The following is a 17,075-nucleotide window of genomic DNA, read 5'->3' as shown; positions in this document are numbered from 1 at the left end:
ATCTCGATAAAATAATTGAACTTTCTCGGTAATTTTACTGGACCTTCGTAAAAATGCCAATATTTTTTATCGACTGTGGTAGAATTACCGAGATAAAATGGCAAAGTTACCGGGAATCGATTACCAATAAAAGTGGTATTCTTACCTGAAAAAACAGTAAAAATACCGGTTTTTAGGTAAGCTTACCAGTCTGTCTTAGTAAATTACCAATAATTGGTAAAAAAGTGAGATGGTAAAGGTACCAACGGACCGTGGTAAAAACGCCAAGAATTTTTTTTCAGTGCATAAGTTTTTTATTGGTAAAAAATTGCGCTCACCGCATGTTCTCGCGATATTCCTCCTCTGTTCGGTAGCACCCATCTTTCCTCTTAGTCGCTTACCCACAACCAAACCATTCATTTCCGAAAAGGCTCAAGCTCCAGAGCCTCGTGATCCTTGCGGACTATCACAGTATCACAGTCTCCGCGGCGCACTTGCTTGGATGTGATTGGGCGTTGACGACGGTACCCGGCGATGCCGTTCCCAGCAACGGGGGGCCTTGCGTTCTTTCTCAAATAAACGGCTCAACTTTCAACCGCACAGCATGAATCTTTCAGGCCGCGGCCGGCAACACTTTCGGGCTAACCCGAGTCAGAATTATTAACACCCAGCAGAACACAGTGGCGAAGTGACAAGGGGCCTACGTCATCGTTGACTTCACTCGGTCACCGCATTAATTAAACCGCAACAAAAATCATCCCCGTCAAGGGACCTCCACGCTACACAAAAACAACGTATCTTTGTGGATTTTCAAGCTCAAGTTACGTGGTTCTAACCGTGGGTCAGCTCATTCTGTGCCGCGGAAAAGGACAAATTAGCTCTATTTTGAAGTGAGCTTGGGTGCGCATTAGAGCACGTCCTAATCGCGGTTCACTTCCTATTGGAGTTACTGCCTTTCTCCGTGGCAAGGCAGTATTATCGTCACCTTTTTGGCGTAAGGGCGTATCTCGATCTTCGCGTGAGCCCCGAGAAGTGTGGATTCTTGTGAAAAGCAGGGGTCAGGCGGAAATTGAGATACGCCCATACGTCAGAGGAGCAACCTCATGACCGGCGCAAAGTGGATCAAGCCGTTGGGGAAGTCGAACATGTCATTTTATAATGAATCTGCAAATTTTTATTATGTCACAACATTACTTTTAAAAGTTGCTCCTTGAAGAGTACTTTACGAAGAAATTTTACCTTTTAAACTTTTACGTTCCGACGAAGATGTAAGTTTTTAAAGTTTCTACATGGATCCCATTTAGCAAAAAGGAACCAGCATGATTACAGTTTATTCAAATTTGTGCAACCTCTTTTTTCTTTTAAAAATATTAAATATATGTACAGTATTAAACTTTACAAAATTACTTCCCCTTAAATTTAACCAATTTTTGGTAAGATGCAAAAACTATTCTCTATTTTGGGAGATTTATTCGATACTTATGAAGAAGCAACATTTTCACAGCACTGTAATTGCGCTGATTCCTTTTTACTTAATGCGATCAACACGATGGTCGATCTCTTCCACTGACGTATTTCACTGTGCGGCGGGGAATTCGCACACACGACATGAATGGTTTAATTGCCGTGGCGCTCGTTGCAAAGTGCAAGTGCATGGTTGCATGGTGTAGTGTGCGCGCGCACGTGGATTAAAAATTAGTCGCCTTTGTCGAGGAGGCGTTGAAAAATTAACGCAGTCGCCAAGCGCGGCCTCGCGAACCCGCGATGACCAGTTTCAGTTGCGGCCTGATGAATTTCACAGAGAAGTGCTTGGGTCCTTTTAATCATCCTCGTTCTCACCGCATATTCTTCTCAGAGCTCCCCATTGTTTCTATATTTCCTGTTCCTGTTTTATTCGACCAACTCTGTTATACCAATTCCCCTAGGAACCCTGCGAGACTCGAGACTTTTTCCTTTGAAAAAATGAATCTAACTTTTTTCTCGACTTGTCAAGTTTTTATCCAAATGCACACTGGAAAAAAACCGCTAAGATCTAGAGTCTAGACTCTTGAAAACAATGACAAGAAAAAATACTCTTGATTCAATCGAATTTATACTTGAATCAAAAGGAAATCCGCTTAATTTAGGAGGCTGGGTTCTTGATTTAAGCAAAAATCCGATTGAATCAAGCGTATTTTTTCTTGTCGTTGTTTTCAAGAGTCTGCACTCTAGATCCAAGCGGTTTTTTTTTTCAGTGTAATGCCATACAATTTTAAAGTGAATACGCGGGAAAATTAATGATAAGCGGGGTGAATGGGTGTCATTATACAAAAAGGACCAGTATTTGTTGAGGTAGAGCAGGTCAGCTGGCTTCGATGCGACCGCATTTTGGGAGACGCCGTGAGTGTGCGTGTAAGAACTCGTTAGCAGGCAAGCCGTAATACAATAAATTATTCTGCAAGACGAAAATATCCGATAGCGATAAGATACGCGAGTTCAGCAAGAAAAAAATCACGATTACTGCATATCTACCAACGAGTTCTTATTTGGCACTCATACGCTATTTTCCCAAAAAAGATCGCCACGAAGCCGAGTCAACTTCCTTTTTTCTAACAAACACTGCATAGTGCCATTCTGCTACCCTTCAAGAAATTAACATACGAAAATAGCACTGGAACAAAAAACACATTGGATCTAGACTCCAGACTCTTAAAAACATCGACAAGAAAAAGTACTCTTGATTCAATCAGAATCTAGCTTAAATCAAGAACCAAGCCTCTTAATTAAAGCGGATTTCGTTTTGATTCAAGCAAAAATCCGCTTGAATCAAGAGTATTTTTTCTTGTGAATGTTTTCAAGAGTCTGGACTCTAGATCCAATGTGTTTTTTTTCCAGTGAGGACTAAATTTTGCACTTTTGAACTAAAATGTCTGGCTCAGTTTAGAAACAACGCATGAACAATTAGTTTCTTTATGCAAATAAGTGTTTCAACGGATGAGCCAGAAATGGTAGTTCCTAAATGCAGAATGAAGTCCAACCATTCTGCAATGTCGCAAACTGAAATACGTGTTTTGGTGGTTTCACCATCGATATGTTTCAGTACCCATAATGATGAGTAAGGAGGGAACAAAATATTAAAATCGAAGATTAAGACTCTCGTTCTCCGGAAAAATCTCTTGGAAACTTCGCGGGGCGGAGAAAGGAGATAATAATCCGCTTTGGTTATGATTGTTGCGGGACTAAAAGCGTGCTCATAAGGGCGCGTTTTAAAACACATGTTTTCACTCCCTCGCACCGCTTACAGGATCGGCACGGAGTACGAGGAGGGTGAGGTAGGGGACAGGGGGGAGGTCGGGGACGGGGGGGGGGAGGGTAAAAATAACTCGCACTCACGCTGAGCCGCACCAAAGTGTTATTTAATCTCGCGTGATTACAACATTCTTTCTTGTAAATCGATTTGCTCGGATGATGCGTGTCCAAAACGGGGTTTTTAGTTGATTTTCGCCCCATGTACGTTGAAATTTGCAAAACATTCCCCTCAAACGCTTTGCTTTAACATACAAGTTTTGCGGGCTCGTAATTACTTTTCCTCAGTTTGTGAGTTTACGATGAGAATTTCGTCGTTGAACTCTCTACTTTAAATATTCCCATTGGAGTCCACGTTATTTTCAAACATGGAGGTTAGAGCGAAGTCGGCTCCACCCCTGGCCTATTGAACAGCCCAGCTCATGTTGAGTACGCTTCTCATAAGCCACCACCCATCCACCAATCTACAGCCTTTATCGTATCGTTGGTAATGCACCAAAACGCCTACTTCGGGGCCGCCAAATGTAACCAAAGTACGTGATACAAACTATATCAACTCTCAAGAAGCCCTAATTGCATAACTCCCTAATTGAAGGGGCTTTCGGTTTTTCGTAGTCCATTTGTCTAGATTCAACAGTATTTTGCGATGGATGCACATGCGCATCGAAGCGGGTTGAATCAATCTCATAGTGAAAATAATGCATTTTCCTTTGGAAAGCACACTAACAGTGAGAGCTTGGTCCCTTCATCCACCTTTGGGGCGCACGGCGCACTCTCCATAAAGAGTGCTGTTGTACCTTTTGCAGCTGTTTTGTCACCTTGCTGTACCAATGGTTCATACATACAGTACTTCCCAATCTATTTATTTATTTATTTTATTTTATTTAATTTTTTTTTTTTTTTTTTGCAAAAACTTGTACAGTTCTGCAGTTCTGTTGCTAATGCTCAGGTCTTAAGGGCCAAATTTTGTCGTGTTTTTTACACGGAGATGTGACATCCATCGATGAGTCCAAATCGCACCACCGGCCAATTAGAGGCGCTAAGCCTAACTGAAGTGCAGTCAAGCCTCGCCCTGGGTATGTTAAAGTACCGGTGTAAGGACCGACAAGATTCTGCCTCTGGGGCTAAAATTAAGAGAAATATACTCATTTCTTTCAAGTGCCGAGCCGGGTCAGTTTGACTCCTATTTGAAAGACAAGGGTTAATTGGACGCATTTCTGCTAAACGAAACTATAGACCTAAGGAAAGATGGGGAGTGCTCTAGAAAGCTGGATAAGAAACAATGTGGAAGTGAGAGTGACTCCTTTTGGGAAAATAAGAAAGTGGGATTTTTGTGTTCCACCAAACGGAATTAAGCGGCACTCAAGAGCCGTAGGTACGGGAAAAGAGCGTCAAGGGCAGGGTTCATGAGTTAAAGACTCCGGACGTCAAAATCCTTGCCCCGAACGTCCATGCTGACGTCACTGGTGCTTTATGATTCCCATTCGTTCTTACGGCCCGTGACTAACGAACACACCCCTTCTTTCGCACCTGTCTTTGCGGTTCCGTTCAACGGAAACATTGTTGCTTTATCTCTTTAAATTTTTGCGGGTTTCGCGGCCCCTAACGCGCCCGCACCCCGTCTTTCCCACCTGTCTCTATTTCCGTTTGGCGGAAATACGTACAATTAATTGTTGCTGAGTCTCTTGAAATTTTCGCGGGTTTGGCACTACCAGGGTGGCACGGCGGTGTATACATCCTCACCCCGAACGTCCGCGCTGACGTCACCGGCGCCTTATAATCCCATTCATTCTTACGACCCTCGACTAACGAGCACACCTCTTTCCCACCTCAGGATGTCTACCAGAACAGGCTAACCAAAAATCAGTCCTTTTACAGTACTTTTTCATTACATTCTCAAGAAATTCAGTATCTTCTCAACAGAAAAATTCAGTACTTTTTCAGTGCCTCCAATTATTGGCGAAATTTAAAAAAAATTGAATTTCGCTCAAATTGAGACAAAAATGACAAAAAATTAGAAAAATTCCGAGCCTTCTTGCGGAATTTCCGCACTTTTTCAGTACTTCCGGACCGCTCTTAAAAAATCAGTACTATTTCCGAACTTTCTGGAAATTCTGAACTTGCAGACACCCTGCATCTGTCTCTGGTTGCGTGTAGTGGAGATACGTCCAATTGTTGCTGAATCCCTTGGAATGTTGGCGGGTTTGGCAACTGCGAGGGTGGCCCGGCGGTGCATACATTAGGGGGTGTGCGTCGGCGTTGGTGTGGGAAAATATTTATGTTGGCCGTGCATGTATTCGAATAAAGAGGATTATTATCCCCGGACTCGGGCGGCTTACGAGTCATTAGGGCTCGAGCAGTGATTATTATGATTAAATGCACGGCAAGGAAAACATCGGGCCGAGTCGAGTCTTGTTCGGCTCCGAATTAGCGCCCCCGCCGCCGCCGCCCGCGACTTGTTACTCTTCTTCTTCTTTTCTTCTGCCTTCTGACTAGGGCCGTGACCCTGTTTGTCTAGCCTCTAAAACAGTGATATGATGCCGATGAGAGAGATCACTTAATCTCCGGGGATGAAAGGCAGCTCTGTGCCCATCTCTTGGGCGGTCGTCCGGGTTGCCTTTGGCTATGAGGTCGTCCTACCATACAAATCTTGGCAAGCCTTTCCCCGTCCATCCTTCAACATGTTCCGACACATTTTCCGGCGCATCTTGGTCCATTTGGCAATATCTTGATTTGGCACTCTTCGCGAATTGACTCGATGGTCTGCCTATCTCGGAGCGTTAAAGCCTGCTTTTTCCTCAGGACTTTCATTTCTACGGTCCGCAACTGTTGTTTAGTGCGCTTCGTGTCGCTCGGGTCTCCGCAGCGTAAGTCAGCACAGGTCTTACAACCGTTTTATAAACTCGAACTTTGCTCTCTTTAGCCAGTGTACTTATTCCTCCAAACCATTTCATTTAGGAATCCGGCTACTCTAGTTGCCTTGATTGTCTGACTCCGCACCTCGGTCCCTAAATCCTTCACACTCGTTATTAAAGCGCCCAAGTACTTAAACTGCATTACTTGTTCAACTACGGTACCGTCCACGACTAGCTTACATCGTATTGGATTTTTGCTGATGACCATACTTTTTGTTTTTTTTAGCCGACACTTTCATGTTGAATACCTCTGCAGCCAGGTTGAAGGAATGGAGCATTCTTTGCAGATCATCCTCGGAGCTTGCTACTAAAACAGCATCGTCTGCATAACAGATTATATTGATATTCGAATTGCCTAGCGATAGCCTCTCTTAAATCTAACTGTTACTCCCGAGTCTTAATTATTTTTCGCGTCGCGCCTTCGCCCTCGCATCTCCGCGCCGAGCCGCCGAGCGCCGAACTGATGGGATTTTATCTCGGCCTCGCACGCACTCGAGTGGAGGCTGAGGCCGAGGACTCGCCCGGCGAATAAATCAGTGCCAGAGGCCGAGCACCTGGCTTTATTCTGCCGTAGAGTCCCTCTATACTGAGAGTCAAGACAATGTGAATCCATAACTGATAGATCGTATTCGATACATCAAACGGGTGAGATTGTATCGATATCGATTTGTTCAAAACATAAACATAGCCTCAAAAGTAAATTCAGAAATCTGAGAGAGCGGGTCTTTTGTAACAGATTTGTTATTCTTTTGAGTACCAAATGCTTATTAAAAGTGAAATTGTCAGGAAATATCTCATTTTCAGCTTTTCCAACGTAAATCCTTACAGTTTGGATTGAGGTTAGGTTCTATTGTTTTGAACCAAACGATACATCAAACCGTTATCGAATACGGTCTATTGGTTCCCGTATTTTAGGCCTCCACAGTGTCACAAACTGGAATAAAGATTGCATTTTCACCGATTGCAAAGATTATGATGTAGATTGGACCGGGGAATAACGGGTGCGACAAGGAACAAACGGAATGAGAGAAGGAACGGAGAAAGGAATTTGAGAATGAGCCGATCAAAGATTACAAAAAACCGCCGATTTGTGTAATCTTTATTCCTGTTTGTGATTCCATGAGGGGGGGGGGGGGGTTGTCTTGACTCTCAGTATAAAGGGACTCTACCGTAGAGTCCCTATATACTGAGAGTCAAGACAATGTGAATCCATTTCTGATTGGTTCCCGTATTTTAGGCCTCCACAGTGTCACAAACGGGAATAAAGATTACATTTTCACGGATTGCAAAGATTATGATGCACACCGTGAATTAACATCCTGGATGAAAAAAAGGTGTGCGAGAACTTATAAAATGCTGAATTATCCGCCACAGCAGGTAGTTTTACATCTTGACATTGCTGAAGTAACTGCTGTAGCGGGTAGTTCAGCATTTTACAGTTTCTCGCACACTTTTTTAACAACCAGAATTTCAAATCAACTTCACTTTTATTTCGGTGTAGAATGGACCGGGGAATAACAGGTTCGACAAGGAACAAACGGAGTGAGAGAAGGAACGGAGAAAGGAATTTTAGAATGAGCCGATCAAAGATTACGAAAAAACCTGCTGATTTGTGTAATCTTTATTCCTGTTTGTGATTCCATGAGGGGGGGGTGGGGGGGGGGGGGGTTGTCTTCATTCTCAGTATAAAGGGACTCTATTCTGCTGTGCTAAGGAAAAACACAGTATGACCATTCATACGAGTCAAGCAAATAGAATTCTAGGGCAATACTATTATTAGCCCTCAGAATTTTTCGAATTCTTACTTTTAATGAAAAGTGCATTGTAAAAATTTGTTAAATTGGAGGATGCTAAGGAAACTTCCATTGTAATTGCAGAAAAAAATCATGGAAACTCAGTCGAAGAATTTCGACAGTTTCTAAAAGTTAAAAATGAAGATATAGAAAAGTGTAAATTTTTCAACGATGAAATGCAGTTACGTTTTTTGTCTTACAAAACGACGATATTGTTGTGCACACTGGAAAAAAAAATCTCGGTGTATTTACTAAGAAAAGGGTAAAATTACCAAGAATTCAGGGTTAAATTTGATCCCTATTTTTTCTTGGTAAAATTACCATTCATGGACTTGGTAATTTTACCGAGAAATCTCGGTAAAATTATTGAACTTTCTCGGTAATTTTACTGGACCTTGATAAAAACGCCAATATTTTTTATCGACTATGGTAGAATAACCGAGGTAAAATGGCAAAGTTACCGGGAATTGATTACCAATAAAAGTGGTATTCTTACCTGAAAAAAGCAGTAAAAATACCGGTTTTTTAGGAAGTTTACCAGTCTGTCTTGATAAAATTACCAATAATTGGTAAAAAAAGTGAGATGGTAAAGGTACCAACGGACCTTGGTAAAAACGCCGAGAATTTTTTTTTCAGTGCAGAACCAGCGCAGCGACCCGAAGTCAACACAGGGATTCAGGCATCCTCCCAGTGCAGTCATCGACCAGCTATAAATTCCCGGCAGAAGAGTGGCCCTCTCAAGGGTAAATTCGACTCAAATCGCACAAAGCTCGACAAAGTGAACAACGCTGCCAAACTCACCTTTTTCTCACACCTCGATACCACTGAAAACTTGTAATTCCTCCGGCAAAACGGCAACATCGCGAGTGGAGAGCCGCGCAACGAACACGTCGGTCGGCATTTAGAAATCCTTTCATTATTTTTCCGCACGTCTAATTGTGCCCTCAGGGGCAGTGATCGGAAAAGACCGGCCTCCTGGAATGAAAAACCGCGGACGTCCTCGATGTCTCCGCTGGGAGTTAGGCGGTTTTGCCGGGCGCGGGCGAGTGCCTCAGTCAAACGCGGTCGCGTCCCTCCGCGGCGCGCGGGTTCCTTGATTGCGCCTGGAGAGGGCGCTCAAAGCGTGTCTGCGAATTATTTACGAAGACGGCCCAGCCGGGAGCCCGTCGCAGGGGGTTTTCCGCTTCCTGTCTCTGTCTCTCTCTTTTTTACATTTTTTTCTCTTTTTTTTCAGCGGCGTTCCTTTTGTACATAAGACTATCGAGTCAGTAGCTCGATGGTCGAGTGACACTGTTGCCGGGTAAATTCACAACTTACATGAGGTAAAATTTTACAAAATAATCTGATTTGGGTTATGAAAGAGAATTTGCTTCATGTGAATATGTAGATTGGCCAGCAGAGCAAAAAGCAGAAAAGCAGACGAAAAACCATAACTTAGGGATGCCACAGAGTTTATCAAATAAAATTCCCTAACATTTCCCTGATTTTCCTGACACATTTTGGCGGAATTCCCTGACACTTAAAGATGTGACGGCTGGTTAAAAAGGCATACTTGAAAATGGTGTTCAGACAAAATTTTTTGTTCGAAAACTCAAACCCATTCTAGAAAGCAAATGATGGGGATTTAACAAATTTTCCCTGACATTTCCCGGATTTCCCTGACTGTGTCAACCCTGTTAATTACGCGTCAATGTTGCAAAATTTCCGCCGCAGAATTATTGTGGCATGCGACAGAAGATCCGCCATCGATTCTTATAATAACTTTCGATGCTAAACTGTAGGAGCATGATCTTTCTTACGCTTTCTAAAAGTGCGTAACTTCCCTAACATGAACTTTAGTGTGAGCAAGGATCTCGACACATCGACAGATATTGTGGTGCAATGAGCTACCGATATTTTGCCTGAAACAGACGGATGCGACGTCAGTTTTAGTTGGATTGCATTTCGCAAAAAGGAACCAAGAGTATTCCAATGTTGCTAGGATTGTGCAACTTACATTCTTTACAATAAAATTACTAAAAACATGCAAAATATTAAATTTACAGAGGTGATTTTCGTCTTGAGTTCATAATTTATTTAGTGAAGATAAAACTTGTTTAGCTGATCAGTTTATATTTGCTAGGTAAACATATTTGTACCATCTTAGCGGCATTGGAATGCTCTTAGTTCATTTTTGCAAGATGCAACCAGTTTTTGTTAACACTTGTTCTTGACGTACGTGTGACCAAATCTGTCGAGTCCTCGGATAAAATCCACGATAAATCAAAGCGATGGCGATACGCGGGGCTAAAAGCTGTGCACCCCCCTTAACGCGTTGAAACGAGGCCAAACATCCCCCTCCCCCGGATTGTCTCCTCACAAGCCCGCAACATCCCTCGGCTGACAGACCGTTGGCTTCCCTGGGAGGAAAGTAGTGGTTTTAATGCAACTTGTCAAAGCTTTTGTGGCCCAACTTCAGGTCCTCACTCCTCAGGCTTTGGCCGGGAAGCTGCGCTAGTAACTAACAAAGCCCCCCTTCCCCCTTCCTGGACTGGCCGCCGAGTCACTGGCTTTTCAGCCCCTTCCCCACCGCCGCCCCCTCGCTGCACTTCCCGGAGCTTCCTCCGTCGGTTTCTTTACAATTAGTACTTCTTTGCTTCTTATATTCACTCCGCGACAAGTTTCCTGTTTGAAGTGGGCGTCTTTGTCCTCGCGCAGGGAATGTCTGCGGCGCGGCACCGGGATGCTAGGAGTTCGGGACGTTAAGGCACGGTTTCACAGACATCGCGCGACGAGGAGGTCAAATGCGCGGCAGTGCCGCGAGGCTGAATGTAATGATTTGTAATTTTGTAACCCGTCTGCGGGCTGATAATTGAAATTGATGGAAAAATCGGTAAGAAAGTAGACCCAGGGGGCATGGAGCGATCCTCTTGGTTCGAACGGGTGGTTGTTGGAAAATGATGGAAAACTGGATTAAATTTTGCAATAAGAATACCAATATCTCTGGCTCTCCCATAAAAGCACATATATGCATAGGGAAACCAATGGCATGTGTGTTGTTACTAAAATGGGCCAGAAATCGTGGTTCCTTATGGCAAAATGCGATCTATCAATCGGATCTTTGTAGGGATGCCGTTAGTTTGTCTATTGCCCTCTGCACACGTTGGAAGTGGTTTGCTGAAAGTGGGGGTCATCGGTGCATCACTCATCGATGATCGTGAAATGTGTTGCAAAAACCCTCATCGATGACCATCACTTTCAACTTAAAACTTGCAACCTGTGCAAAGGGCATTTTATTTACCACCTTTGTCTATTGCAAACATCCACTTACACCAATTCAATCGTTTTATTTTTAGCTTGTCTCTTCGGTTTTCAAATTCAAATTCCTGAAAAAATAGTTCTTAGGATAAACTTATACGAAGATAGGAGAATTTCTGCTCACGGTGAGACGTTTGTATTGGATTGAAGTGGGACGTATATCCCTAAAAAAATAGTTCTTAAGATAAACTTACACAAAGATAGGTGAATTTCTGCTCACGGTGAGACGATTGTATTGGATTGAAGTGGGACGTATATCCCTAAAACAATAGTTCGTAAGATAAACTTACACAAAGATAGGTGAATTTCTGCTCACGGTGAGACGATTGTCTTGGATTGAGAGGGGATGTATCTGGTCTGAAACAAAGGAATAAAACAACGTTGTAATGAAAAATTCATCCATTTGGCGAACGGCACATTAAATTTCCACCAGAATTCGAAACGAGGCACTACTAACTTATTCATCGAAATTATTTTTATCATCTTCGTTAGTCAGCGATGAGTTTTTACAAATATCGTTATATCATCTCTGTGAAGAAGAAAACACAATTCGGAAAAAATTCGTTTCCCTTTTTCACACTAAAGCGATTTTTAAGAAATGGTAAAAGACTAGAGGCCCTGATTTCAATTTTCAGCCCCCAAACTTTCTACAAGCTATGATGTCCCATAAGTGTTCCGACCTTCGACCTGTTCACCAAAAAAAGGTCAATTCTCGGTATTATTTCCCAAGGGATCCTTCACCTAAAATTATTTGCGTAAATTAACATACGCCTGACAGTCATGTAGCCGATGATTTGTGAAAGTGAAGAAACTTCTTTAATACAGTGCGAAGAGTTAATAATTTGGTCAGTGAAAATTTATTTACTAACTCTTGGGCGGGATATCATTAAAAGGCACTTCTAAGATCATTCCTTAAACGGGAACATCAAATATGCATTTTCGTGTCAGTTTCGTTTTACGTTGTTGATATTATCTACAAAGGAACTGATTAAAACACTTTCCCTCGAGTAGAGATCACGTTCAAGCTGATCTGACACTTGAAAAGCGTACAGAGTCCCCAGAAGCGGAAAATAGCTCAAAAGAAGGGTGAAAAGGATGCAGCGATGAAGAATAGCTCAAGGAAGGTGTCAGCACTCAACGACTCTTTTAATTAATAAATTTCAGGGCCTTAAAGCTTGAAGCGAAAGTCGATGGTGCCGTTTTCAACCGAAAACATTGTTTCACGACTAGTAAACATCCTCCCAATGAGAATGTTAACTTTTTAAATGACTTCGATGATAAATGGAATATATCTTTAAACGATTAAAATATCTTAAAACGATTAATATATCTTTAAATCATATATGTATGCATTATTTGAACGATATCCATGCAAAAAAAAAAAAAAAAAAAAATCAATTAATGTGCCATTTAAACGCAGACCTGTTTCTTATTCCGCGGAATAATACTTCCTAGGACAAACACCCTTTCAAGAAAAAGGAACAGGAGAGGGAGAGGTGTGGGAAAAAGAAGAAAGGCAGAATATGTAGAGCATTTTCCTTTATTCTCCTTCTCTTTATTATCTCTCTCTCTCCTTTCTCTTCTTTTCACGTTCCTCCGCCACCCTGCCGTCTTAACTTATATTGTTTTTCTTGATTCCATCATACGCCCACGTTAGAAAACCCAACCAAATGTACATTTGTTATTTTTTTTTCAAAACTCCCAATGTAGGTATACTTCAGTTGCTTAATCTCTTCAAGTGGGTCTGTTTCATGGAGGAGGTACAATCGTTTGAACAGACTTCTGAAGGGCCGAATTAAAAATCCGGAAATTTACTTATTCGTGGGAAATTTGCGTGGATTGCAACATACTTTTTCTAGTTCCGGGCATCAGAGAGCAGTTTGCGAGGCACCGAAAACGAGCAAATGGCAACTTCAGGTGGCCTCAGTGGTTGCCGGTAAACAGTGGAAGTTGCTGATTCGTTGTTGTAGTATTTGTTGTTGTTGTTCATTAATTTTACTTACAAACGAAACATTATCTTCGATAGTGGTTCAGACATTGAGTTTTTAAAGTGTATTTAATCGATTTGCAAGTTATTTTGGAGTTCGGAATCGTCAGTTTTCGTCAACAGCAAGTTGCTGTTGCTTGTGTCCAGATACGGTGACCGGAAACTGCCCTTGGACGCGGAGAATTTGAAAAGCGCGTTTCAAACTACGCAAATTGCGCACCAAGGAGTGGATTTCAACCTTTTTTAATGTGCCCATCTTGATTTTTGTGCAGATTAACTCTTAAAATATCTATTCACACGGCTTAATTTCTTACGTGCAACGGATCCATTGCAACAACCCTCGGGTCTGAATCAAGCAAATTTATCGAACCGAGATAAAATTCAGGGCCTCTGAAATCCTTCCACTCCGATCGGATCCCAAAGCATCCGAGCGCATCTGAGACAAAGTGGCTGAGACGATCTGGCAACAGGGGCACTTTGTCTTCGGCTTGGTCGGGTAATAAATTATTTGAGGACTCATCGCTGACAGAGCCGCAAAATGAGATTTCTCAACCAGGTTGCACCTCAAAGATGTTGGCTTCGATGAAGAGCCCCGAAAGCCGGAGCAGAGAAAACGACAAAGTTTTTACTTTCGAAGTGGGAAATCTGCGATCATTCAAAGCACACTTATGATGTGAGGTCAGTACGGATTTGAGGGATTAGTGTCCGGATATTGAACGTATTAATTCTAAGTGGAATAAAAATCAAACAAATGAAGTACAAAATAATTATATTAAGTGCAAACTTTTCAGGTAAAGTTCACTCTGGTTTAATTCATTCATGTCACCTTTTGCCATCATTAAGCGCTACCAATCATTCAGGATTGCGGGAAGGGAGACTTGGTGTGGAGACACAATTTTCCCCCACTCCTAAACAAGCAAGAAAGTCCAAAACGAGGTGTTGGATAAACGCGGCATGATCATGAATAATCCTAATTTAACCGATGATTTATGGGAGGAAAAGGAAGTTTAACCGATAAGTGACGACTTGAACTTATTAATAGAGGGAAGCTATGAAGTATATGGTGCCAAAAGGAAAACAAAAGCATTTCCATGAAAAATGAGCTGCGAAGATAAAAATATATAAACATTCGTCGCATGAAATAAAATGATATCCCAAAGAATAGATGTCAAGTAAAATGTACTGACATTAATTTAAAGTTTCTCCTGTCTTCAAAACTACTATCGGGAAAACGCAAGATATAGACAAAAAATTTAAAAAAATCGATTCAAACGTATCGATATTTTTCGTAGTTCAAAGCAACTTCTGTCATCACAGCTTGCGTTTGGTTGATTTACGGTCAGCTGCAAATGAAGTGAACCTCACTTCATGGGAATATCAGAAGTTAATTTGACCCTATGAGATAGTTTAAGCACAACTCATATGCTACTTGAGATAACGAGACCAAAGTTTAACAAAAATGAATTTATCAATTTCAGAAGCTAAAACAGCGATTTTGGCCTCATCCACAATCTTGGATTTGCGAATTTGGAAAATTGGACTGAAAATTCGAGTTTCTCGTCAAAAAATACCTCCTGCTACCAAGTTTAACCAAAATCGATGCAATAGGAGCCGAGATAGCATTTACCTACAAAACCTGCAAAGTAACAAAAATTCGTGGAAAAACTCCAGTAAAAGAATATGATAAAGTTGCCTTGTGTATAAAGGAGTACATAAAAAGTGTTTCCGGAACGTTAGAACAAATTTCGTTTTTGCCGTGATTGAATGTGCCCGAGTTTTAGTATTCTGATCGGTGGCGAAACTCGGGAACCGGTCGCAGCAGAGTCCTAGTTGGGTTAAGTTAGGTCACGCAACTAAACTAACTTCACAGTGAGGCGGGAAGTATCACTAAAATTGAAGGCGCTTGACGGCGCCTCGATCCTGAATTTGTTCATACTATTCCTACAACTTCAATCAATAGAGCTTTCTAGGCTCTTTATCTCTTTCAGCAAAGCTGTAGGCAGTCATGCTGTGCATAATCCCGCTCATGGATAAGTTGATGTTGCCAAATTTATTCTAATAAAATACAGATTTTCCCAGAAACGTGTGTGATTGTACAAAAAGTTTTGTCCCCGATCATTCAGATTAGGTACCCATACAATATTTGTGGAGATATCTGTAATTTTTTTTGGAATGTAGACATTACATATGGACGGTGTACGTCGGCAATCACATAATTCGATTGTGACGTCGCAGATTTCCTATCATACTTCATTTTTTAAACGGAAAACTACTCAACGGCAATTCTTTCAAACTGCCGTGATTTGTTTTCTCCGTGCGAAGAAAATCCTGCAAAAACTTTAAGGTATGAAGTCAATCTGTTCTTTTTTAAAAAAATAACATAGAGGTGGAGATTTTCAGACACCGAGATATCGACGGTGTAAGTCGGCAATCACATAACTTGGTTTGCGACGTCGCAGACTTCCTGCCATACTTCATTTTTCAAACAGAAAACTACTCAACGGCAATTCTTTAAAACTGCCGTAAATATTTTTGTCTGTGTGAGAAAAATTCTGCAAAAACACCAAGGAATGATGTCAATTTGTTCTCCTCCAAAAGAATAACATAGAGACGGAGATTTTCAGACACCGCAAACGAGTCATGTGTTTGCCGACTTACACCGTCGATGTGTGATTGCGGACTTACGCTGTCGTTATATCTTCCTCAATGCAAAACGTTGAGTACAAAATTAATATAAACGTGAAAAATTGCAGTTTCAGTCGAAAATTTCGTAGCCGACTGTTTTCAAAGCTTCGTTCCTCTGTGCGTCGCATCATAAATAGACATAAAATGAGTCGCGCCGGATTTTTTGTTTTAATCACGGGCGACCATTTGAATACAATCTCGTTCAAGAGAAAAGCAAACTTCGTTCACAATTTCGAGCACGGTACAAATTAAGGCTAGCTCGACGCGAGCTCCCTCTAAAAACATATTGTTTATTTTCTCGAGAGCCCCAGACAGGCGGAGTCATTTAGGCTGCGGCGCTCCCCCCCCCCCCCCCCCCAGTGTTATCAGATACCCTTTAAACTCTCCTTTGATATGCTCGAAATGCGTTCCGCATAGAAAGTTCTTCAAAAACAACCTTCAGCCAGTGACGGTACTTAAGTAAAAAAGGTATTTTTCCGAAACTATCGTTGTAGAATTAGATGGTCCTTTTCTGCTCGGGTCCAATTACGAATCTCGCGTTTGCCGCGCACGATATTGCAACGGGCTCTAAATAAAATGAAGACTTGCTGTTGGAGAGAAAACGAAGGAAACACGAGTCCGGCGAATATTTCTGCGATAAAAGCTGGTTTTCAAAATGGAAATTGTTTCCTACGACCGGCGGGATGTTCCTTGGACGCAAATTATAAAGATGCTACCCTTCGAAATTCAGACATATGCGGAGCTCCTTGGTAGAGCTCTCCAATTGGACTTCATTTCGCGAAAAGGATATTACTATGTTTGCATCACCCAAAAAAGAGCCCTCAATAGAGAGGAAAGCATTGAGACTTGCGCTGTTTCTACAATGTCAGGAATAGCCCCGTACACACGGATTCGTGATATTCCTTATCACACATTGAAGTCCAGTGATCCGACAGAGCGTTTCTAAGCAGATATGACTTATCTATGAAAGATATTTCACAAAACGATGAAGATACTGACAGGATTTTAGCAATTGCACATTCTTCTCCTAAATTCATCATGGATACGTTTTCTCCGCTCAGTAATACGCCTACGGCTCTATCATTAAAGGTGATTGTTCCGACAAATTTTCCAACAATTTTTCACTTCACAATG

At 41.8% G+C, this 17,075-nt stretch overlaps 1 protein-coding gene across 2 annotated transcripts in view; it reads right to left on the bottom strand.

Annotated features, from left to right (window-relative positions):
• Positions 1–17,075, bottom strand: part of LOC109031015 (neuroligin-4, X-linked) — a 649,145-nt gene that overhangs the window by 314,258 nt on the left and 317,812 nt on the right. Inside the window, exon 2 of one of the 2 annotated variants that reach the window (XM_072298040.1) lies at positions 11,560–11,626. The gene's annotated coding sequence lies outside the window, so the exon portion shown is untranslated. Of the gene's footprint in view, positions 1–11,463; positions 11,526–11,559; positions 11,627–17,075 lie in introns of those variants that run through there. The other variant, XM_072298041.1, reaches the window with a different exon arrangement.

The sequence above is a fragment of the Bemisia tabaci genome, chromosome 3, assembly GCF_918797505.1.
Source record: "Bemisia tabaci chromosome 3, PGI_BMITA_v3".
NCBI classification, from domain to species: domain Eukaryota; kingdom Metazoa; phylum Arthropoda; class Insecta; order Hemiptera; family Aleyrodidae; genus Bemisia; species Bemisia tabaci.
This window is presented reverse-complemented; position numbering and strand designations above follow the sequence as displayed.